This window comes from Littorina saxatilis, linkage group LG2, assembly GCF_037325665.1.
Source record: "Littorina saxatilis isolate snail1 linkage group LG2, US_GU_Lsax_2.0, whole genome shotgun sequence".
Taxonomy (NCBI): Eukaryota; Metazoa; Mollusca; class Gastropoda; order Littorinimorpha; family Littorinidae; genus Littorina; species Littorina saxatilis.
The window spans coordinates 86995232-87016185 of record NC_090246.1 but is presented as its reverse complement, the minus strand read 5'-3'; the positions used below and the strand labels follow the sequence as shown (position 1 = coordinate 87016185).

At 43.0% G+C, this 20954-nt stretch overlaps 1 protein-coding gene across 1 annotated transcript in view; it reads left to right on the top strand.

The window, feature by feature from the left end:
• Nucleotides 1–14654: 14654 nt before the first annotated feature.
• Nucleotides 14655–20954, top strand: part of LOC138960437 (uncharacterized) — a 220068-nt gene continuing 213768 nt past the window's right edge. The window contains exon 1 of the mRNA XM_070332349.1: nucleotides 14655–14973. The gene's annotated coding sequence lies outside the window, so the exon portion shown is untranslated. The remainder of the gene's footprint in view (nucleotides 14974–20954) is intronic.

The window sequence follows — 20954 nt, the reverse complement described above, 5'->3', positions numbered from 1 at the left end:
TCTGAGCGTGTTTTTAATCCAAACATATCATATCTATATGTTTTTGGAATCAGGAACCGACAAGGAATAAGATGAAAGTGTTTTTAAATTGATTTGGACAATTTAATTTTGATAATAATTTTTATATATTTAATTTTCAGAGCTTGTTTTTAATCCGAATATAACATATTTATATGTTTTTGGAATCAGCAAATGATGGAGAATAAGATAAACGTAAATTTGGATCGTTTTATAAATTTTTATTTTTTTTTACAATTTTCAGATTTTTAATGACCAAAGTCATTAATTAATTTTTAAGCCACCACGCTGAAATGCAATACCGAAGTCCGGGCTTCGTCGAAGATTACTTGACCAAAATTTGAACCAATTTGGTTGAAAAATGAGGGCGTGACAGTGCCGCCTCAACTTTCACGAAAAGCCGGATATGACGTCATCAAAGACATTTATCAAAAAAATGAAAAAAACGTTCGGGGATTTCATACCCAGGAACTCTCATGTCAAATTTCATAAAGATCGGTCCAGTAGTTTAGTCTGAATCGCTCTACACACACACACACACACACACGCACACACACGCACACACGCACATACACCACGACCCTCGTTTCGATTCCCCCTCGATGTTAAAATATTTAGTCAAAACTTGACTAAATATAAAAACAAGTCGCGTAAGGCGAAAATACAATATTTAGTCAAGTAGCTGCCATTTTTCAGCAAGACCGTATACTCGTAGCATCGTCAGTCTACCGCTCATGGCAAAGGCAGTGAAATTGACAAGAAGAGCGGGGTAGTAGTTGCGCTAAGAAGGATAGCACGCTTTTCTGTACCTCTCTTTGTTTTAACTTTCTGAGCGTGTTTTTAATCCAAACATATCATATCTATATGTTTTTGGAATCAGGAACCGACAAGGAATAAGATGAAAGTGTTTTTAAATTGATTTGGACAATTTAATTTTGATAATAATTTTTATATATTTAATTTTCAGAGCTTGTTTTTAATCCGAATATAACATATTTATATGTTTTTGGAATCAGCAAATGATGGAGAATAAGATAAACGTAAATTTGGATCGATTTATCAAATGTTTTTTTTTTTTACAATTTTCCGATTTTTAATGACCAAAGTCATTAATTAATTTTTAAGCCACCAAGCTGAAATGCAATACCGAACCCCGGGCTTCGTCGAAGATTACTTGACCAAAATTTGAACCAATTTGGTTGAAAAATGAGGGCGTGACAGTGCCGCCTCAACTTTCACGAAAAGCCGGATATGACGTCATCAAAGACATTTATCAAAAACATGAAAAAAACGTTCGGGGATTTCATACCCAGGAACTTTCATGTCAAATTTCATAAAGATCGGTCCAGTAGTTTGGTCTGAATCGCTCTACACGCACGCACACACACACACACACACACACACACACACACGCACGCACGCACATACACCACGACCCTCGTTTCGATTCCCCCTCGATGTTAAAATATTTAGTCAAAACTTGACTAAATATAACAAGGACCGGTTTCGACGTATCGTCTTCGTCAGCACACGTTACAAAAAATAATAAGCAAAGCAGAAGAGTATAGACAGAAAAAGAAATGAAGAGAAGGTTTTACTCAGCATGGTAGAGCTGGCCAGGCTTTTGTGTGGGGTGAGGACCTCCCTCCGCTTGGGCACATACCAACAAAAGGCATGCTTATACGGCTCTCCTTCATTTGTGTGTGTGTGTGTGCGTGTGTGTGTGTATGTGTGTGTGTATGTGTGTGTGTGTGTGTGTGTGTATGTGTGTGTGTGTGCGTGCGTGCGTGTGTGTGTGTGCTTGCGTGCGTGCGTGTGTGTGTATGTGTGCGTGTGCGTGCGTGAGTACGTGCGTGCGTGCGAAAGGGAGCGTGCGTACGTGCGTGTGTGTTTCTGCTGCGCAAAATATATAATGAAGAACTCCAGCGCAGTTACAGTTTGACGTCAGAGACAGACAATTAAACATTCGTGTGTAAGGTTAACCTACATTTTTGCCCGCAGATACTCATCACCATCCACCACCGTCTTCCAACCCCCAACAACAGGGGCACTCACAGATACAAATAAACAAAGAAAGGAAATTTAAAGCAGAAAATAAATAATCAACAGTTCAAGGGCATTGCATAATGATGGTGCCTGCATTTAAGACAGGTGTCTTACGAAAAAACCAACCAACAAGAAAGAAACAAAAAACCAATCAAACAAACACAAAGAAGGTGTTTTTTCTCCTCAAAATAATGTTTTTTTGTGTTTTTGTTTGTTTGGTTGTTTGTTTAGTAAGTATTACGAATTATTTCAAGCAGCGTTCTGTGCCTGTTACACTGAGTTTTTTCATTTGTGAGCGGGCAGTTGTCTTTACTGAACGTTTTAGTTATCCTGGAGATCCTTCAACAACAACAACAACAACAGCAAGACCAGCAAATCAAGTTGACGAAACTGATTGCCAAGTCATGCAACACAACCCGCACCACCAACCACTGATCGGAATCCAGCCTGTACCCACTGAAAGGCAATTCTCAAAATCAACAGGCTTGAAGATTTTATTTTTAACCCTTGTCAGAATCCTGCAGATAACAAAACAAGCTTCGGTTCCGGCTACAGAATCTGATACCCACACAGAGAACACGTTCGCTCTGCAAGAGATTTTTTTTTTAAATTGTCTGCGGTTTGAAGGTACATGCTTTCTCCTCTAAGCAGCCACCTTCTCCTCTAAGCCGCAATCGCCTTCTCCTGAAAGCCGTTATCACCATCCCCTGAAACCCGCAATCGCCTTCTCCTGAAACGCGCAATCACCTTCTCCTGAAAGCCGTCATCACCATCTCCTAAAAACCGTAACCACCTTCTCCTGAAACCCGCAATCACCTTCTCCTGAAACCCGAAATCACCATCTCCTTGAAATTATCGCCCATAACGTCAATGAACACCCCGATAAGCAGCTCAAAATTAGAATTTTGACCGTCAACAGTAACACTGGAAAACAATCGTATGCAGGGCACGATTATAAAGTCATTCCGGCAGATGTTCTGAAAGGCGGACAAAGAATAGTTGCAAAGGATTCGCACAATATTGTTCTCATTTCAAATGACGATTCTTCAATTGAGGAAGATCCTACAGAAGCAAATGCACAACAACAGGTTCAGAAACTGTTGCCAGACGTAATTACCCAACTAAAAAGAAGTGGACAGTTGGATACATATATTCTTTTCCACGAACTGGTCGCTTCAGGCGACTTTCCTCTAGATAATATCGCATTTAAACTGTTTTTGGATGTAGTTAGGTTTTTTCGTGTCGCACAGTCAGGGCAATGAGATATGGTAATGACACCAAACTTTTCTGGCGTACCGTCTACAAACTGTTCCACGGGAAATTTCTGAGATTCATGGGCGGTCCAAAACATGAGGGCAATCTACTTGATGGGTCCGGGTCGTCCGTGGATAACAGGCTGGAGCCTGTTGATGCGAAAATTAACTTCGCTGTCCCAGCTTCAAAGTTCCTGGAAACGTCTGCAGTCATCAAGACAGAGATCAAGCCTGGCATCATCGATGATTGTCTGAAAACTGTGGCGAAGCATTCAAAGCAAGTAAAAGTGAGAAAATTAATGGCTCCTTGACTCACAAGAAAGGAGATGTGGATCTATTTGGCTGCGAAAACGCCCCTACGTTTGCTCAGCTAAATGAAAGAAAGATGCAAGAACTACAGATTCTGAAAGACATGGCGCAAAAGGCAGAGCTGGGCACTCTCACCCACACAGACATTCAGAATGCGGTCCACCTAATCAGTGTTCGCATCAAAGAACTCAGACAGATGGCCTGCCTCAAGACAGAGGGGGTAAAGAAATTCAAGGCCTTGGGTCAGCCTGATTGGCGCACGTCGAAGTACGTATTCGTGATCAGTAGCCTCCAATCATCTCTCTTCGAGATTGCAGCAACAATACAGACGAGCCAAGAACACAGATCAGCTGTGTCACCTTGCTGCCAAGCTACAAGGTACAGATCACTTGTACTGCCTGGGCAATGGAACCCTTCACATGCAAGACCAGAATAATTACGTCTGCATTTCGTCCTCAAAGCAAGAAACTGAGACTACAGAAAACCCGGATATCACCAGATGCATTCTGCGACAAAGAACACCTGAATGGCAAGATCTCAGGTCTTCAGGGAAGGTTACGGGAAGTAGCGCTCACAGATCAATGGGACTCAACTCGTTCAAGGACAGGTCACTTATTATGATCAAAAGTTCTTGGGGAAAGAGCCACCGGAGTAAGCCGGTACGCCAGAAAAGTTTGGTGTCATTACCTTACCATATCTCATTGCCCAAAATTGTGCGACACGAAAAAAACCTAACTACATCCAAAAACATTTGTTTAAATGCGATATTATCTAGAGGAAAGTCGCCTGAAGCGACCAGTTCGTGGAAAAGAATATATGTATCCAACTGTCCACTTCTTTTTAGTTGGGTAATTACGTCTGGCAACAGTTTCTGAACCTGTTGTTGTGCATTTGCTTCTGTAGGATCTTCCTCAATTGAAGAATCGTCATTTGAAATGAGAACAATATTGTGCGAATCCTTTGCAACTATTCTTTGTCCGCCTTTCAGAACATCTGCCGGAATGACTTTATAATCGTGCCCTGCATACGATTGTTTCCCAGTGTTACTGTTGACGGTCAAAATTCTAATTTTGAGCTGCTTATCGGGGTGTTCATTGACGTTATGAGCGATAATTTCATGGAAGATGGCAACACTGGTAGCATTTATAATCCATACGTGCTGAAACACACAAATATTATAAAATGTGTTTATAAAAACAATACCTGAGTAAACACATAAACATGAGTGTGCAGGGTCGGTGGTCAAACACAAACGGTGGGCAAACACGGCAGCTGCGGGGGAGAAACACGGCAGCTTCGGGGGACAAACACAGAAGTTGTAGGATAATTCTCATTCTCCGAATGCTTTTCGCTGTCTGCAAGGTCCTAGAAGCTTGAAACTCGGCCTCAGTACTGCAGAAAGGTTCAGGTTTTTGTGGAACTGATGGCAGTTCTTCACATTAAAGTTTACACCAGTAATTTGTTGCGAATGATACGAAATTTGCTTCTGTGCAGTTACAGGCGTGATATTTTACAGAATCACGGCTATAATATACAAAATATGCACCCAAAAAGTACATCGGCGTGTAGAAGAAACACTAACAGATCTAACAAGACATATCTTAATGTGCAAAGTTACGAAATGTTTATACAAGAAGCTGTTTTATCGAGACACAAACCCCACTCAACTTACCGCTCCAGCTGCGGGGTGCAAATACCCGTGCGGCACGCAACACACCGCTGCGAAGGAGTCTACAGTGTGACTTTGCCTGTTTTCCTTTCATGCAACGTGTAGCAGGCTGGGATAATCTGCAGTGCGTCGTCGGTCCTGCTGAAGTTACATATGTGAGCGGAGCCCCTTACGAACTTAGTGCAAAATTAAAGGCGGCAGTGACAAACGTTTTTCTGAGTTTACCCAGCTTGTATACCTTGGATTATGTACGGCGACTTTGCCGATACTGTTCTTCGCCTTTACACGATCCTGTTCACCACCTACGATCTGTCAAGACTTTCACGTGACATTCTGGTTTCCGTGTGCTTACCTCAAGAATTCCTCATTCCGGACAATGGAGTTGTCTTTGTCTATAATTATCTACTTATATGGACGTTGGTGTACCTCAAAGTAAATTCCCATATTTTGTTCCTTTCTGTCATGTATTAATGTTTGGATAATGTTTAGACAAGCCTGGATTCGTGTTGCTATATTGCTTCATGAAAGTTGCTGTGGTGCAAAAGTCAAAGACCTCTCTTTTCTCTGTTTGACCCACAGTTAGGATCTCTTGGATGAAAGAAGAATGAAGGTATTCGAGACCAAGTACCCGAAGAAACTCGTATATGAAACGCGAATATGATACAGAGAGCACTTGACCAATGACTATGTGCGGAGCTAGGTCAAGAGCATCGTTGGTCCCAAAGAACCTCTTGCAGGGTTTCGTCACGTGACGTGGCGCGACACCCTCTCCAAAATCAGACGCGGGTGACAACGAAAGACCGAGCGTGTCCCACAACGTCAAAGAAAAGACGCCCATGAACTTCCCTGACCTCCTGTCGACGGTCGCCAATAGAACGGCCTGGAGAATGGTTTAAGAATATGTTTACTGATGAACGTGGGTGAACTCCAAATGTCGAAATCCCATATTATCTTTTTATTCCTTACCGGCCGTATTGCATAATCTTAAAGTTCCGGCTTTAAGAAACAAAGGGTCAAAATCGATCTAAATAAAGACAACTAGAGTAAGCGCGAGGTATGCGTAACCAGTCTCCTAGCACCCGTGAGAGAACAACAAGCACTAAAATATACAACAACTTTCCGTCTATGAAAAAGGTTGATCTTTCATACACTACTGGGTGCACATAGGCCTATTTCCACTACGGAATCTTTTTCTCCAAGTTCCCGTTCTTCCATCTCCCTGTGGGTGTGTACTCTAAGCGATTCTAGCCAGGATTTCACATATGTCAAAACGCTTGAGATAGCGCACGGTTCTGACACGAACAACAAACTACGATGTTTTTCTTTTACCACAGTTGATAGCGAGGGATGGTGATAAAGATGGAACTAATAACTCGAGCTGTCGCACCCACCAGGACTCTGTTGGTGTTGTTTTGAAAGAAGTGTTCACACAACACGAATCTGATGGTGTTATTTTGAAAGAGATGTTCTTTGTCGCGACTCTGGCGGTGTTCGTTGAAAAAAGATGTACCGTAATTAGTACCTTGTAAGCGCCCTGTATCGAGTGAACGCGGCTCAACCCCAACTTTGGGTCAAATACTTTGCATAGGGTATACAATTCTTCTTCTTCTGCGTTCGTGGGCTGAAACTCCCACGTACACTCGTGTTTTTGCACGAGTGGATTTGTACGTGTATGACCGTTTTTACCCCGCCATTTAGGCAGCCATTCGCCACTTTCGAAGGAAGCATGCTTACCCCCCGCGGGTTAGGGGGAGTCCCATATTGGTTGGGACGAGAAAGAATTTACCCGATGCTCCCCAGCATGTCGTAAGAGGCGACTAACGGATTCTGTTTCTCCTTTTACCCTTGTTAAGTGTTTCTTGTATATAATATAGTCAATTTTTGTCGTCGCGATATAACCTTCGTGGTTGAAAACGACGTTAAACACCAAATAAAGAAAGAAAGAAAGTCAATTTTTGTAAAGATTTTAGTCAAGCAGTATGTAAGAAATGTTAAGTCCTTTGTACTGGAAACTTGCATTCTCCCAGTAAGGTAATATATTGTACTACGTTGCAAGCCCCTGGAGCAAATTTTTGATTAGTGCTTTTGTGAACAAGAAACAATTGACAAGTGGCTCTATCCCATCTCCCCCCTTTCCCCGTCGCGATATAACATTCGTGGTTGAAAACGACGTTAAACACCAAATAAAGAAACATGCTTGGTATTTTCGTGTTTCTATAACCCACTGAACTCTGACATGGATTACAGGATCTTTTCCGTGCGCACTTGATCGTGTGCTTGCGTGTACACACAAAGGGGGATAAGGCACTAGCAGGTCTGCAGATAAGTTGACCTGGGAGATCGGAAAAATCTCCATCCTAGCCCACCAGGCGCGGCCGGGATTCGAACCCACGACCTTCCACTTTGGAGGCCGGCGTCTTACCACCAAGCCAATACGCCCGTCGGGTATACTACAATTCTTTTCAGATTCCATTATGCAACACATTCCTCAACCATTTTCATAGCAAGTGATCAAATGTCGTCATAATAACTGGGAACTGTTCCTGTATTATGGTGTCGTACCTAGTTAACGCCTACCCCCAACTTTAAACCGAATTGTGTGCATAAGGGGATGGGCGATTAAAAGGTACTTTACGGTACACATCAAGATTCAGTTGGTGTTATTCTTTAAGATATGTTCGCGGAACGTTAGTTCAAAGCGAAAAGCCACGAACGTGAAAAGAGGTCATGGCCACCGTGCATCACGTTTTGTACAAGCCGTGGAACACGGCAGAAACCACTGAGTAATATACACATACATCTACATATAACTTAGTAGTGGATACTCTGACTGACTCATGAGTGAGAACTGCTGTAAAAGATACATTCCCTCCCGCGTAAACGATCTCGCAAACCATTAGAGATCTATCCCGGCTTTTGCATTTGATAATAAGCCGTTTCCTTCCACCCAGACATAGTCCAATACAAGAAATCGACTCCCTAACTTTTTCTATGGAGGATGGGATTTTCTCTGAATTGATTTTACGGATTGGCATAGGTGACAATAATTCAGCAGAAGAAAAAAATCTAAAGTTCTCTGCATGGCCAGGCTGGGGGTCAGCTCGTTACTCCCCCGGCTCGTTACTCCCCCGGCTCGTTACTCCCCCGGCTCGTTACTCCCCCTTAGGGTTAGGGTTAGGGTTAGGGTTAGTAACAAGCCGGGGGAGTAACGATACGGGGGAGTAACGAGATGCTCCCGCCAGGCTGTTGGTCTGGAGTACAGGTTCGCGTGAAAACTTTTTTTCAGGAGTAGGAAAGCTATTTTTGTTTCAAAATCTTTCACTGACTTACAGCAGTTACAGGCAGGGTAAATGTGGCGAAGGAAACTGTTCTGAGCGTTCTAGCACCGTGAGTTTGTCAGAACAAGCAGTGGTCAATGGTAGGAGCCGTTCCACATAAGGGGGTCTTTGCCCTAAAACGCGAATGTCTCCACCCCGCCGCTGCTCATCCCCACTCACATTGCAGTGCGACAAATACATGAGATTGTACAACATTCTCACGTGAGACCGCTTTTTACATTTAGTCAAGTTTTGACTAAATGTTTTAACGTAGAGGGGGCAATCGAGACGAGGGTGTGGTGTATGTGTGTGTGTGTGTGTGTGTGTGTGTGTGTGTGTAGAGCGATTTAGAGAAAACTACTAGACCGATCTTCAAGAAATTTTACAATATATAGGACAGACAGAGACAGCGAAAGAGCCTGCCACAAGTAAAATCAAAACGTGTGTGTGAGTGAGTGTCACAGTGTGTATGTGTGACTGGGTGTGTGTGTGTGTGTGTGTGTGTGTGCAAGCACGTTTGTATGAGTCAGTCCGTCCGTCCGTCCGTCCGTCTGCCCGTCTGCCCGTCTGTCTTTCTGTATGTACATATGTCTGTGGCTGACGTATGACATATCGGCCGCTGGGAATGCTCACTTAGCTCTACAAAATATAGAGCTCACTGCCAAATGCCGCATGGAAGTTGGGTTCTCACTTAAACCACTCTGTCACAAAAACTTATAGCGGGCGCTGAAAACCCACCGAAAGATCAAAGGCAGGGAGGGGCCAGCTTTACACGCTTTCCTGCACCAAAAATATGTCGATCCCCGCATTTCACTCACGCCCCCCCCCCCCCCCCCCCCATCTCTGCTGCACTCAAACGGCTTGCAACTGTTCCAACGTTTCTCGGACACGCCAAAAGTCAGTCATGCCGTCAAAAGTTATTACATAATTATGTACAACCCTGCCGGCCCCACGCGTCATATTTATTGCTCCTCAGAACTGGTAAATCAGCGAAGTGCGGCTGTTTTGGATTTCTAGACCATTTTCAGCATCAATCTTGTACAACTCTACTTACCTCACAGTTTGTTAGTCGACGAAATGCTATGTTTGGGAATTCAGTTTAGCTGGAATTTCCCGGTGCCATTATCACTCAGTCCTTTACTGAATGAAATATTCTGCTTTAGCAATTTTCAGAAATCCGAAAGGGATAGACATTTTAGTTATTTGAATGTTGATTTGTTTTTGGACAAAACAAGACATTAAAGACATTGGGTCGACGTTCTTGTGCATGTTTTGTTTTGTAATTTTTTTTTTTAGAAAATCGAATTTTTAAACTTTCTCTTTTTGGGGGGTTGTTTTTATTATCAGAAAGGGTAAAAAAAAGTTGCCTTGTTATATGAGAGGCAGTGTCAATGTCACAGTGTAGACGGAGCTGATGCACAACGCGAGCCGGCTAGGCTTTGTCAGTCGACCGCTGTATCTGTTTTGTGCCCTTTCCAAAGCTGAAATTGCAGGTACATTCATCTCTCTTACAACGCTGACACAGACACACGGAATCTCCGGCCTTGCACCACTGAGGGGCAGGTTTCACGGGCCTGCATCACAGTTAAGTTGGCCAACTAGTCCCGTTCACACAGCTCTTCGTCCTTACGAACATCATGCCAATCACTCCGATCATCCCCGATCTGAAAAAGTTATCAAATCGGGGCATGTCGCTGTCAAAATCCAGCACACAGCAAATTAAAATTTTAAAAAACCTACATCACGACTGTACTGCGCCACGACCCGGCTACGCTTGTTTTGTGCAGTTCAAAATAAGCGTGGGGAGAGCGTGCAGCTTCCCGACCTAGCAGATCCCACCCCGACCAAACCACGCTCATGGAGATCCTCCCACGTTTGGCCCACGATTGGCCACGCTCTCCGACACTTTTCCATCGTTGTTGAAGCGACGCGATGTGTGGACGGGGTACGGACGAGTGAAATACAGTAAGCCGACAAAATCGGGTTTCATGAAGAAGACGGTGCCCGATGACAGTGCCGCCCTCCACCAACATCGCGTTCTAAACGCGAGTCCATGAAACCGGCTTCCGGTCTGACGTAAGGGCGAGCTGAAATTCGTCTTCTTCTTCTTCTTTTGAATTCATGGGCTGAGACTCCCACGTACACTTGTGATTTTGCACGAGTGGGGTTTTACGTGTATGGCCGTTTTTACCCCGCCATTTAGGCAGCCATACGCCGCTTTCAGGGGAAGCATGCTGGGTATTTTTTGTATTTCTATAACCCACCGAACTCTGACTGGGATTACAGGATCTTTTTCTTGTGCGCTCGGTCTTGTGTTTGTGTATACACACGAAGGGGGAATAAGCACTAGGAGGTCCGCACATAAGTTGACCTGGAAGATCGGAAAAATCTCCACCCTTAGCCCACCAGGCGCGGCCGGGATTCGAAAACGCAACCTTCCGCATAGGAGGCCGGTGTAACACGAGAAAATTACTCCCACGAGATTTTTACTCCGGAGTAAAAATTTCGTACGAAAATGTTACTCCCTTTACGAAAAAAGCACTCCCCCATTACACGAGAAAATTACTCCCCACGACAGGTGAGTTCCGAGTTAACATTTCGTACACAAATGTTACTCCCCTGACGAATAAAAAAAACCAAATAAATTACTTCACCCTAACACGAGCAATTTAACTTCCCATGCCAGGTGTACGAAATTTTGACTCCCTTGTCCCCTGTTAGTCTTGGTGGTGGAAGGGGTGGAGGGAGGCTAGCGCGACATTCGTGTGCGCGAGATCACATATTGGCATTATCCCTTCGCCCGCATCCCATTTTTGCGTACGAGATTTTTACTGGAAGTAAAAAAGATGGGGAGTCAAAATTTCGTGGAGGGAGTCATTTTTTCGTGCCTTGGGAAGTTCTTTTCTCGTACGAAAAGTGTACTCGGAGTAAGAATTTCGTACGAAATATTTACTCCGGAGTAAATTTTTCGTGGAGTAAAAATTTCGTGTTACACCGGCGTCTTATCCACAAGGCCATTGCGCCCGTCACGAAACATTGTCAGTGCTATATATGCGTAGACCTAGCAGTCTTTAAAGATACAAACCTTCCCGTGTCAACACGCATGTTCACCGTCGTAAACCGAGAAATACTTTTACATAGGATAAGAGCACACTTCCACTTGGAGCCATAACACACTTCAGATGTGTGTCCGTGAGTCAAATTGGCTGATTTGTATGCTCTTTCAAAAATATTTTCCAAATTCGGGGATCGTCTCAGCAGTAAGGGGTTTGACAATGAACTGTAGCCCCACTCACTCGATGTAAACCGTTTTTGGTTATCTGAAGTAGATACCCCCCCCCCCCCCCCACACCCCCAGATCATCGGTTATCTGAAGACAGCAATTGCATTCAGGGTCGGGTCAATCTACACACAGGAAACTGTTCGTGTCATTGACAATTTCAAAGGGTTTATTTGGAAGACATGATGGATCATTTGACCTACAGACCGGACACTTTTGTGGAATGATCACAGTGCACACCAACTAGAAAGTTTTCGCTGAACTCAAGTTGACTGAAAAAACCTCTTCGTGTTCAAGTCACACTTGCAACTGGCGCGCAAAATGTATCAAAGACCTGAATGCATTTCTCTCATGTGGAATTTCCTGATCCTGCCTCTTATTGCTTTCTTCAAGTCACCTGTTATCTTAATTTTTTTAATTTTAATTCTTGGTCCTTCAGATAACCCAAAGTTACAAGTCTTGAGAGCCTAAATCAGATGAGTGTCACGGGCTGCCACTCAATGTCAAACCTCGCACTGTTGAGTCGATCCCCGAATTGGGAAATAATTATATGTCATGAGAGAGCATGCAAGTCAGACCATTTGACCTACAAAATAGACACTATGTGCACTGATCATTCATCAACTGAAGTTAAGGTACACAAAATATGAAGTACTTTGCTGAATACAGGTCTTTTTATTGGTGGCATTTTTGTGGTCACCCTCTATCTTCTGTGCCTTCAAAAAAAAGACTCTCATTCACATTTTCGTCTTCTGTTCGAAGATCTATGTTAAATTGTACGTATGCATGATGTTTAAGTACTCTTTATGAAAAGCGAGATAAAGGTCTACCCCATAAATAAATAAAAAAACGCTCGAGTTAGTACATATATATACAACGGAGACTTCTCGCTGAAAAACGAACGTTACGTGTAAGTATAAGCCTTGCTCGTGAAAAACTAGGGTTTAAAGGCACAGTAAGCCTCCCGTAAACCATCACAGAGCTCCCCGAGCGTCTACATACAGTACAAGCATACTTCCATTTAAACGCTCACCGAACGGGAACATCCTGGCTGCTTTCTGTCGAGCGTGAGAAATTTTCAAAGAATTTATTTTCGTGGACTTGGCCCTTTACAACAATGGCGCCTCGTTTTGGTGCTGGACGGCTGTTATGAATATCCCGGAAATCACGCCCGGACAGTAAGCCTCCCGTAAACCATCACAGATACTGTCAGGCTTTTACACACAGTACAAACACCCTTCCATTTGAACGCTCTCCAAACGGCAACATCCAAGGTGCCCTACGTAAAGAGCGAGCAATTTTTAAAGAATTAATTTTGCAGATTGTCTCGAACACTTTTTGGACCCATCCTGAACTCAGGTCAAAAATGAGTTACTTCCCTTAAACTGACGATAGCCGTGGATCGATGATACTGAATCAGAAAGTTTTTGGACCGTGGTGCGTTTTTGCGCTAGACCTAACTTTTAAAATCTAAATAATAAATTGACAGCGTGTTTTCATCAAGACAAGATCAGTGCAATTCGAAGTTGTGAAAGTTTGAAAAAAGAAAAGCCCGGAAGCAGGGTCACGCAAGGGTCGTAGCAGACGACGGTTTATGCGGCATATCGCCGTTCCTCTCAACAGTCAAAAGCCATCGCTTGAGTTCTTGTGAACCACAGCCGTTTGTTTCGTGCATAAAAACGTGCTATTGTAGATAAGCTGACATCGAGTCGCATTCAAATAACTAACTGACGACTACATTGTGAAAAAGGGAAACTGGATCACACGGGTTCACGATGGCTCAGGAGTAAGATAAATTTTAAACCACGCAAAAATAAATTCTTTGAAAATTGTTCGCTCTTTACATACGGAGGGCACCTAGGATGTTCTCAATCGGTGAGTGTTTAAATGAAAGGGTGTTTGTACTGTGTGTAAAAGCCTGACCGTATCTGTGATGGTTTACGGGAGGCTTACTGTGCCTTTAATGTACATAGCAGCTTTTCGTAACTTGATACAGTTTCGTGTTCTGAAGTTCGGTTTTTTTCTGAAGTTGCTGTTCCTCATAACCGCTGAAAAAAAAGTTAGCTTGCAAGCAGACCCACAGACATCTGTGGCAACAAGAGAGGAAGCTCCTTACGCTGGATCTGATAGTGGAAAAGGGTCCTTCACATCAGCTCTGGTTGCATGTTCTGTACATCCCAGTGAGTTCTTTCACAAGTTGCTGCACCAATGTATACATACACACTTGCCGGCTCGCCGAAGTTGCACTTTTTGTGTGTGCAGCAAACGCTATGCGTGTAAGTTGGGTCAGCCTTACTTGTTGAGTTGTGCCCCGTGTGTGGGTGAAGACGGGGGGGGGGGGGGGGGGGGGGGGGGGGAGGGGGGGAGGAGAGAGAGAGAAAGGAAGGTGCGAAGTAAATGGGAGAAAGCGAGCGGCTAAAAGAATGTGTGTAAGTGTGTGTGTGTGTGTGTGTGTGTGTGTGTGCCGGTTTGAGAGAGATCGAGCGAAAAGGAGCGACTAAGAGAGAGAGAGAGAGAGAGAGAGAAAGAGAAAGAGGGACGAAATTAGAGAGAGACTGAGCCAGAGAGAGGGAGGGGGTTGCAAAGTGTAGCGGGGGGGGGGGGGGGGGCTAAGGAGAGGGAAGGCGGTAGGGTGGGGTTGGCCGAGAGAGAAAGAGGGGGGGGGAGGGGGGGGGGGGGGGGGGGGGGGGGGGGCAAAGAGGGGCGAAGCAAAGCAAGGAAGGAGCAGAGTGGGTCGTGTATTTCACCCTCTGTTCCCCGCCTCTCGTTGCAGTAAGCTCGCTGCGATCCGACTGCTAACACAGTAGGAAGCAGCCGACTGGTTTGGACTTTACTGCAGCCGACACTCTCAACCGCTGCTGCTGCTGCTGCTGCTGTTGTTACTGCAGATCTCAGTGACGGTTTTTGTGCAGACGACACTTGTGTCCATGTTGTGAAAGTGGTGCTGTCACCAGTGGTACTGACCGGTGGGAACAGTGCGTTGTCGTGCAGTGGACAGTGGCCGAGTGGTCAAGTGTCAGGTGTTGCAGTGTGTTCATTCCCCCGATTGACGGTCTGGCCTCCCTTTCTTCGGGACGACAGGTGAGTCCAGTGTTTATTTCAGCTTATGTCTTTAAGTTCACCCTCGGACTCATTAATATTGTTCGTACTGTTTGAACTGTCAGACGTGGGATTTTTACGTAAATTGCAAAGACCCAGCTGAAGTATTTTTGTGTTTCATTGGTCACAATCAGCAATGAAAAGTAGCCACAAACCAAAGCTCTTCTCACAATTAGTAACATGCAATAAACATAATGAAGATAGTGTGAGAACCCCATGTCTGGCTGGGGTGTTTGTTTGTTTGTTTGTTTCCTTGTTTGTTTCCGTGTTTGTTCAAGTTCCGTGTTTCAATATTGCATATGACTCACACTTTTACTTTCAATACTCCTGTCGCGTTTCATTCTGCTCTATTCACTATGTGCTTCATATTGTTCTATTCTTAATGTGTGTCATTCATCTGTGCATGTCTTATGCAATGACATGTCTGTCCTGGATTACGTCGACCCGAACTTCGCGAAGTAATTGCCTAGTTACACCCCCGGTATAGGGGTGTGTATAGGATTCGGTCGATGTGTTTGTTTGTTTGTTTGTTTGTGTGTTTGTGTGTTTGTGTTCGCATATAGATCTCAAGAATGAACGGACCGATCGTCACCAAACTTGGTGAACAGGTTCTATACATTCCTGAGACGGTCCTTACAAAAATTGGGACCAGTCAAACACGCGGTTAGGGAGTTATTGGTGGATTAAAATTATACAAGGACTTATAGAGGGACATCTTCATGGTCAAAGGGAAATAACCATTCTCACTGCCACCAACTGAGAAGGTTATTTCCCTTTGACGGGGGTGTTTTTCCTACCTCGGAGGAATTTCTTGTTTATTTATGTCCTCAGTATTCAGTGTCGTTCATTGGATTATGTCCAAACACCTCCCATGAAAAGGCCTGACGTAGAACAAATTATTGCCAAGATTGCGGCATTCAGTCCGGCTCAACTCCGTGATGCAATAAACAGGGAGACGCACTTCTGGTGAAATCCGCGAACCCCTTTGCTGAAGAAAATCATCGTAGTACTGATTACTGATGATACTTTTCTATGCAGCCATATGCAGGCTACAATACTGCTCCTTCGTTAAATCGGTGTGGATAAATTAAAACAAAGAAAGCATGCTGCTTTATGAATAAAAATTCAGAAAGCAAATAATCCTGTCCGCGTCAAACTGAGAATGCATATATATATATATAACGTAAATATTCCTGTATACATCAGTCTGGATTCTTGCGATAATAAAAATTGCCTCAGCTAACAAGGAATACTTTATGAAGCGAAGGCACTGCAGTGTGAGAGTTTTGCTTGCTGATTTCTGTATTTGTTCATTAGCTGTTTTACTTTTCTCTAATGTTTTGTATCGTTTACTGATAACGGTGTGCATTTACGTTGTGCCGATTAAAAAAAGCCCTGGTGTCTTTATTGTGCATTTAATAGATCTTGCGGTAATAAGGCAACAGCATACACTGAGCTTAAACTGATGAATACTTGAAGCAAAAGGGATTTTGTTACTGGTGTGAAAGTTTTGCCTGCTGAGTTCTGTATTTGTTCCTTAGCTGTATTAGTTTTCTCTCATGCCTTTACCGTTTAGAATTGTGGATTTACATTGTGCCGGTGGAAAAGCGTTTGTGTCCTAATTGTGCACAAGATCTTGCAGTAGCCTACTAAGGCAACAATATAAAAGTATAAAACAGTCGTGGTATGTGGTCTTGTTTCCATGTAGACGTTACGAGTAGCACTTTTTGTGCGCTCGATCTTGCAGTAATAAGGCAACAATATAAAAGTATAAAACAGTCGTGGTATGTGGTCTTGTTTCCCTGTAGACGGTACGACTAGCACATTTTGTGGGGCCGGTGGGACAGCGTGTAACAGCACCATGAAGACAGCCGTTCTCGCTTTCAGTCAGTCACCTCCTTGGCATTCAGTCTTTGCTTTGTGCACAACTGATATTCTGATACATTTTCCACATGCTAGTTGCTGGAGTAAAACAAACAAACAACCAGAGATGTTGTAATATAGTGTGATATATTGTGATATTTTGTAACATATCGTGAAATGTTGTGATATTTTCCCCGTGGTTAATAACTTATGTTAAACCTACAATTCGACTTCGTACAATTTCAACGATTTGACAAACAAACAAAAACAAGCATTTAACCGCATGATCACTCTACAAATGCACTTGAAGCAAACAAGCATTTAACCGCATGATCACTCTACAAATGCACTTGAAGCAAACAAGCATTTAACCGCATGATCACTCTACAAATGCACTTGAAGCAAACAAGGAAATGTGCATGCACACACACAATAGAAATAAAACTGCGCTTTGGAGTGCCCACTTAACTTGTGTAAGTGAACGCACACACCCCCCCCCCCACCCCCGTCCACACCACCGTCACAACAAACAAACATTTTACTGCAAACTCACTTCACAAATGTACTTGAAGCAAACAAGCAAACATGCACACACACAATATAAAGAAAAATGCGTTTTGAAGTGCCCACTTAACTTGACAAGTGTAAATGAAACCATCCACCCCCCCCCCCCCCCAACAACAAAATTGCTGACGGCACCGAACAGCCAGAGACCGGTTGATACGGGTGAGGGAGAAAGAGACTGCAGAAAAAGGGATGCAGGCATGTTCCCACAAAATGAAAGGGCTTCCACGTTGGCACTAGACAGAGGCGTCTTGAAGGTTTTGACGGATTCGCTGCAACAGTCGGACTAATCGGTCAGTTGCCCCGGCGTCCTCATAACATTCTTGGTCCGCTTCTGTGGTCAATATTGACTGGTAAAAAGACACCACCACCAAAAATAAATAAAGAAAGAAAGAATCAAAAAACAAGAAAGGTATGTTGTTGGAACGTTTAATTATATCGAATTTAATGAATTATTTATGTTCAATTATTTATTTATTTATGCTTAATTATTATGTTTAATTATTAACGTTTACTAAATGAATAAATAAGTAAATAAATAAATAAACATGACATGACATTGCATTTTGAATGTCGAAGTGTTGTGCGAGTCAGCACAAGGATGTCAGAAAAGGCGACAGCGAATTCCTCACCATGATGGCATGAATGATACCGCCCTTCCTGTTGTAACCATTGATCTTGCGAATCATCACACAATGGTGTTGAGAGCATTCTTCCACTGTGACACTTACCAACAATCACAGCCTGCAGTGGCTGCATCCTGTGCAAACCCGACAATTAAATTGCTGAACTAACAACTGACTTAATAACTGACGCCGATATTAACTCTGAAAATAATATTTCAGTTAACAAAAAAATAACACAAAAAAAGGAAGCCACGAGGCTGAACATGTTTGGTATGTAAGTGTCCGAATAAAAGATTGGTCTTGAACCACGTGTAACAGCCAGGACAGATCTGATGATTGTCCATGATCGTTTACCAAAGAAAAACGGCAAAGCATGGAACATAATGGCATAGGAAATTGCTGACATTGCCTTGGGGTCGCTGTCTCAGACTACACAAGATGTATGGTTGTTTTGTCGTCTGTCAAAACTCATTGTTTCTCTCCCCGCCATGCCACAAAATGGGGAGCGGAAAGATTGTGATGGAAGAGCTGGAAATAGAGACGAAACCCAACATTTGGTTGCAGAGGTCTTTACTGTATGACTCAACAGAAAACAGTGTAGCAGAGCTCTTGTCATGTTACTCCATTGGCTAGAGGAAAGAATAGATGAAGACATAATACAGTTGCAGCAGAGGTCTTACAGTATCATTACTCCTACATTGGCGAAAGGAAAGAATAGATGACAGTTGTAGCAGAACTCTTACCATGTTACTCCATTGACCACAGGAAAGAATGGATGATAACAGAATACATTTGTAGCAGAGGTCTTACAGTATCATTACTCCATTGGCTAGAGGAAAGAATAGATGAAGACAGAATACAGTTGCAGCAGAGGTCTTACAGTATCATTACTCCATTGGCTAGAGGAAAGAATAGATGAAGACATAATACAGTTGTAGCAGAGGTCTTACAGTATCATTACTCCATTGGCTAGAGGAAAGAATAGATGAAGACAGAATACAGTTGCAGCAGAGGTCTTACAGTATCATTACTCCATTGGCTAGAGGAAAGAATAGATGAAGACAGAATACAGTTGTAGCAGAGGTCTTACAGTATCATTACTCCATTGGCTAGAGGAAAGAATAGATGAAGACAGAATACAGTTGTAGCAGAGGTCTTACAGTATCATTACTCCATTGGCTAGAGGAAAGAATAGATGAAGACAGAATACAGTTGTAGCAGAGGTCTTACAGTATCATTACTCCATTGGCTAGAGGAAAGAATAGATGAAGACAGAATATATTTGTAGTAGAGGTCTTACAGTATCATTACTCCATTGGCTAGAGGAAAGAATAGATGAAGACAGAATATATTTGTAGTAGAGGTCTTACAGTATCATTACTCCATTGGCTAGAGGAAAGAATAGATGAAGACAGAATACAGTTGTAGCAGAGGTCTTACAGTATCATTACTCCATTGGCTAGAGGAAAGAATAGATGAAGACATAATACAGTTGTAGCAGAGGTCTTACAGTATCATTACTCCATTGGCTAGAGGAAAGAATAGATGAAGACATAATACAGTTGCAGCAGAGGTCTTACAGTATCATTACTCCTACATTGGCGAAAGGAAAGAATAGATGAAGACAGAATACAGTTGTAGCAGAACTCTTACCATGTTACTCCATTGACCACAGGAAAGAATGGATGATAACAGAATACATTTGTAGCAGAGGTCTTACAGTATCATTACTCCATTGGCTACAGGAAAGAATAAATGAAGACAGAATACATTTTGTAGTAGAGGTCTTACAGTATCATTACTCCATTGGCTAGAGGAAAGAATAGATGAAGACAGAATACAGTTGCAGCAGAGGTCTTACAGTATCATTACTCCTACATTGGCAAAAGGAAAGAGTCACAAGACAGAATACAGTTGTAGCAGAGTTCTTACCATGTTACTCCACAAGCGACAGGAAAGATTGGATGAAGACAAAGAAAAACAATTGTAGCAGAGCTCTTACCATGTTACTGCATTGGCCACAGGAAAGAATAGAGGAAGACAGAATACAGTTGTAGTAGAGCTCTTACCGTGTAATCTAGCGTAGCAGAAGGAGATCTTTGGTGTAACTCCATTGGCGACAGAAAAGAATTTATTTATTTATTTACGAGGATTTATATCGCGCACGTATCTCACCACACAAGGCGACTCAAGGCGCATGTTACCTATTAATGCCGTGTGAGATGGAATTTTTTACACAATATATCACGCATTCACATCGACCAGTAGATCGACTGCCTTTAGGCGCTGCATCCACCTTTCACGGCCTATTATTCCAGGTCACACGGGTATTTTGGTGGACATTTTTATCTACACCTATACAATTTTGCCAGGAAAGACCCTTTTGTCAATCGTGGGATCTTTAACGTGCATACCCCAATGTAGTGTACAAAGAATGTCTGAAGACAAAGCGGGCTGTGATTGGGGCATGCAAGGCGGCTTCGGCCTTTAGTTGTTTGTGTTTTTACCCAACGCAGAAGCATGATACATGTAGTTGACGAGGCGAAGATAGAAAGGAATGATAATTAGGACAACAAAGAATCACTTTTCTTCTGGCCCGCCCCTTTTGTTCAGCTGCTAAAGCCATTATTTATGTCTAAAGCACAGAGACGCCGGCAGGATAACTGATCCCCGATAGCTTACTGGTTTAACACTGGCACAGTTTTCGCGGCTGTGTCAGGGTTTTTTCTCCGCAGAAAGTCTGCTTAAATATGACAAAAACTCAGACAAAACCTGTACTTTAAGGAGAATAATTTATTTCATCGTTCTGTAAAGCGTCGCATGAAATAAAGAAATACAGCGTTTTCTTTCTTTGCCTCGGTAGAACCGTCTGCATATAATTATAAACTTTTTGTCGTCAATTCAAACACA